A 5573-nucleotide genomic window follows, 5' to 3' on the forward strand; every position below is an offset into this window, starting at 1 on the left:
GCCTCTGTGGCCGTGACAGGGCAGGCAGTGAGTTCGGAAGCGGACGCCACCACCTCAGGAGGTTCTGCAGCGGATGCCGCCTCCTCTGGAGGTCCTGCAGTGTATTTATGCACAGGAAAGGCCTCAGGAACAGACTCGTGGACAGAAGAGGCCGCAGGAGCAGATTCGTGAACAGAAGAGGCCTCAGGAGCAGACTCGTGGACAGAAGAGGCCTCAGGAGCAGACTCGTAGACAGAAGAGGACTCTGGAGCGCAGTTTGCAGCCCACACGCTCAAAATGGCGACTGCCATTACAGGAAGGGCAGCAGAGTGTGGCATGATCTCTAAGATGGCGGGGCTTGAGAGTGCTGACGTAACCGGGATGCCCGCAGCTCGCACCGACATCAGAGGTGGGTCCATCACACTAGCAATCAGTCTTGGCCCAAGCTCCGCGTCCGACTCAGGCGTGGCGGCCATCTTGGCCGGGGACTCAGGCGTGGCGGCCATCTTGGCCGGGGACTCAGGCGTGGCAGCCATCTTGGCCCGTAGCTCTTCAATGGTGGCCATATTGGAAAGAATCTCCTGATGTGTCAGCATGACGTGAGCAGGCCCTGGGGTAGCAGACATGACGTTAGCAGCGGCCATATTGTGAAGAATCTCCTGAGTAACCAGCATGACGTAAGCAGGTTCTGACTTGGTAGATATGACTTTGACTTATTTGACTTAACTGGCCTGGTCTGAGCAGGTCCTGGAGTAGCGGGTTGGCAGGCATGACGTGAGCAGACTTTTGGGAAGTGTCATGTTCTTCCTCCACGACACCCACAGTGAATGGTGAATCAGCCAGCAACAGGGCAAAGTCAATGTATTTTTCTAATGACCAGTGTGGGGTATTACGTGGCATTAACCGTGGCATGTCCTTACTTAACCCATAACGGAAAATGTCTTTTAAGAAAGTATCATTGAAGTCCACTTGATAGTAAAGTTCACAAAAGTCTGCCACATATTCCTCAACAGAGCGATTACCTTGACGGAGGCGAACAAGATGATCTGCTGGATTCATAATGGTGGTCGTGTATTCTGTAACGAATCAATCAACTGAAGGAGAGTTGAAGTGTGAACCCAAGTGCAGTTCATTTACAAAGGTGATCCAAACATTCAAACAATAATCCGAGACTTGACTTGACATGAACAGGCTTGAACAGACTTGACTTGACGTGGCATGAACAGACTAGACTCACCGACAGCGGGTTACAACATCAATACACGACGAAGACTATGGGAAAGACTACTTAGAGCAAACAAGAGGGTCACATGACAAGAACAAACCAATGGGAAACAAGACATATGAGTAAGACAACCAATCAGAACATGACACATACACAAGGCAGAGAGACATGAGGGCAAGGGAAGCATGACACAAACAGCATGAAACAATTACAAAATAAAAGACATGGAAACATGAACAAGACAAAACCCAAACACCACATTACAATATGTAAGTATTTAATAAGTTTATCATTTATTTTGTTGCACCACCATCAAGTGGACAGGTTGTTGATGTATGATCTACAGTAGCTTTCATTTTCTTCTTATATAAGCCTATTGGAAAAGAACTTTCAGTATCAAGTTAATACTTTTCTAATCAGTAAACACAACCAACAAACACAGTCCCCAACATGAACTAAAATTGTGTAAGTGATTAAATAAAGTCAAAGGAGGAGACGTGTCAGTGTGCTGAAGAAACTATGTGGAAACAGCTCCTCATTTAATAAACTGACTGCCTGTCCACTAATCTACAAAATGTTGGACATTAATTATATTCATTTTCTCTGCTATTTGGACACTACTTAATTTCTGCTATCTGCAAATGTAGACTCTAAAAGTCAGATGATATGATCATATGTTTGACCTAAATTGGCATACGAGCTTCCTCCTGCTACTGTTTCTCATTCCCATGTGTGATTTTTGTTAAAGAGGAAAAAAGCCCTAACACATCTAGTCAAGATTGTAACCACCAAAGACAGTGATGTTTGATTATCAAAAAAAAAAAAACAATCATAATAGGATTTCAATAGCAGAAATTAAGCGTTAGTTCTGACAGGTCACGTGAGTCAAGCTTGCATCAGCTGATTCTCAGCTGATCACATCTACCTATAGGAATACGACACCTATCGCGACATTCCTATATAAGCTCTATTCAGTATTATTCAGCAGCTTTTCAGCTTGCTCCGGAGCAAATTACCCTCCTCCATCCCCAGCTCCTCCTTTCGCCACAGTCAGGACTTGGCTTTCTGATATTCCTTGCTAATCAGACTCCTTTATCTTGAATAAAGTGTTACACTTAAATATCATTAAGTACATTAATGATATCTGCCTTGTTATCTTCTGTTAACCCTAGGGGGGTTATTATTGCTGCTCTCCCTGCTCATTCATGGCAGGCTGCATGGATGGGCAGGGAGTTTTTTGCCCAGAACCGAACCATACCGCCAAACCAAACTTTATGCTAAGTATCAATCATTTTGACGATAGTGGTCCTGACAGAAATGTTAGTTTTGGTCTTTAACCTAAAGCTCAAGTATTTTAATACTATTGTGACATGTATAAAAGCCAGCAAATGTAATTTATTTTATTATTGGATATTTCCATAAGGTTTCCCCTGTTGATGGCTTCATATCGAACGTGAAAACGTCAAATTGTCATGACAATGTCCAGTTTAACTATTAACCATTAACAGTTTGTTTTATTTGACCTCTTTGTCAGAAAATAGATTTTGGTTCTTGATTCTGATATACAGTGCAAATAACCAAAACCTTGTCAGGGCAAGGGCAGGAAGCAGAAGACGAAGTGAAGAAAAAGAAAAATAGAAGTTTATTAAAATATTCTTTCTTAGTTACACTTTGTCTGATCATCATACATTCAAGAAGTGTTACCAAACCAAAGATCATTGAAAATCACTGCTTCACATCATTCTGTGACACTGAACTTCTTGAAATGAAACAGTCACTCTGTGCTTTCTATGCAGCACAAAACATGAGAATACAGTAATATAAAACAAAGTAATAAGTAAAAAAAAAAAAACAGAACAGAACAGACCAGAAATCAATACACCAAAGCTCCAAAAATGCTAAAATGTAATAATGGACTATCACATGTGATGTTTTGAGCATGCAGGCTCTTCATCAGACAGTTAAAACGTTTCATTAACAAGCCTTTACCAGGTGATTAATCACATACATAAATTTACACTTTGGTGTGCCAATTTTGTTCTGTTTTCTTGTTATCATCGATGTCGAGTAACCAACATGAGCATTTTGCCAGTGATGTGCATGCTTTTGTTCTGTTTTTACAAAGTAATAAGTAAATCAATATTTGATTTATATAAAATGTATATTAAGAAATGGGCATGAGTACAGAGGGTGACAATGCATATATATAAAAAAACAACATAAATGAAGTACTTTTTGTATAGTATTTGAAAATATTGGCCAAATAAAATGTAAAGACAATTAATTCTGTCATTCTGAAATGTTAGTGGCATGCAGTCACAAAAAAGGTATAATTTATTTTCATATTTTGAACTGAACACACATTTCATGAAAACGATGTGCAGCATATAACACATACGGTAGGAGATGTAGAAAAAAAAAAAATATATATATATATAGGCCCACATACTGTTACAAGTGTATACATTTTTTAAAAGAAAAATCTCTATACACCGACTTTGCAGTAATCACTCTGTCACACATAGATTAACAGTTTATTATTTTCTGTATTGCGGCCATTTGTCTCAGTTAATTTGAGGAAGGAAAGACGAAGATCCAGGTAAACCTTGCACTGCTTTTAAAAGAAACCCATCTATGCGCTTGTCACAAAGCAAGGCCAGACACAACAGGTAAGTGCAAGACAGGATGGTTTATTGACTGGATAAGTGGATGACTGGAATAGGTGAGTGAAAGGCAGGTGAATGTCAACACAGTGAATGGTTCCAGGGTGTTTATCTGAGTTCTGATGGAGAGGATCGTATGCTGGTTACATTGGAGATCGTGGAGCCGTTTCCACGGAGTCGTTGGAGGATCGTGGGAGGAACAGCAGGTAATTCATTATAGGAGCTTTTGGCAGAGAGAGTCCAGAGTAGTTCGTCAGAGTGAACAGTAGCCCGGACAGTGAGTGGCTGTGCTGTGTGTGTATTTGTAGTGTGGCTTGATTGGTGACAGCAGGTGCGGGTGATCAGAACTCAGGTGACTGTGATCGGGTAATTATCCTGGATGGTGACTGAAGTGACTGTGATGACTCCCTGACAGCGCTACTGTCGCTATATGAAAACTGAAAGTACTTTCTGTTCCTCTTTTGAAAGTCTGTTAGCCCAAAACTCAGACAATTCAAAATGTTCCTAAAGAAATCATAAAATAAATGCATATGAATGGAGCGGTTTAATCCAAGGTGCTTTTCCACTGTTCGGCCACACGGTTCTAAGAATGTAAGGAGCAGTTCCAGTTATATTTCCACTTGAAATTGTTTAGGCGTGGTCTGATTACAAACCATTCTTGGCCTGGAAATCTTCCACCCATGCCAAATCATGCTGTAGAAAGCCTGTAGTGACGTCGCTACGCGGGATTGGTCATTTGTCAACTCAACTTAAATAAATTTGCTATTTGAAATACACACATATAGCACTTAATCATTTATTTGTTAAAAATAGTAATACTAAAAAATACTAATTAGCAGAACTTGCGTGTAAGTGAACTACACTAAATAAGCCTTATTTAGTACAAATTACTTTTTTTTTTTTTTTCACTTTACTTAAAAATGAATATATATTCTTCAATATATTGTTGTAAACTACATATAGTGGACCTTTGAGACTAAGGTCAATGGGATATTTTTCTACCTTTAACTGAAGTGTATATTCCAAAGTAAACACTCACAACAAACAAAACAGATAAAGTGATACCATGAGATAACTGTTAAAAACAATATTGTTTAACATGATATTTTCTGGAAAAGTAAGGACAGGGTTTGGACTTGATCACAGTCATGTCAGCTGTATCTGTGCAAAAGTTTGTGTTGATAGTGCAAAGCAATAAAAGGTTATGCCATCTTTTCATATATAGGGTGTGAGTGGGGACGGTTGCAACATGGCTTATTTCTTCAATCAGGAAAGAGCTACAGTGATGACTCATCCTGCACACATGCTTAGTTAGCCCCTCATCCTTCCTGGAAGAAATCAGCCGCATGTGACCATTCCTTCTACAAAAAATGATTTTCATGGTAAAAAAGTATTTTTATAATGATCAGATTTTTTTGAAATACTCAGTTGTTTGTGTGAAGCACTGTAAAAACATATCATTTTAATCTGTGTTTTCTTAGCTTCTAATAGGCATAGCATGTGTCAAAGACACTGTGTCAGGCTAATATACCTGTCAGACTCTGTTCCATGTGTTGTGTGTGTCCTGCTCCCCATGTGCCTTCCCATGCCCTTATTTGGTTAGTTTCCTGTTCCTGTCCTGATTAGTTAAGTTCATTTGTCCCATCTGTTTCCCTTGCTGTTTCCTTGCTCCCAGGTGTGTCTCGTCATCCCCTCCTCCTGTGTGT

Source organism: Sinocyclocheilus rhinocerous, unplaced genomic scaffold (genome assembly GCF_001515625.1).
Source record: "Sinocyclocheilus rhinocerous isolate Xijiao unplaced genomic scaffold, SAMN03320098_v1.1 scaffold114, whole genome shotgun sequence".
NCBI lineage: Eukaryota > Metazoa > Chordata > Actinopteri > Cypriniformes > Cyprinidae > Sinocyclocheilus > Sinocyclocheilus rhinocerous.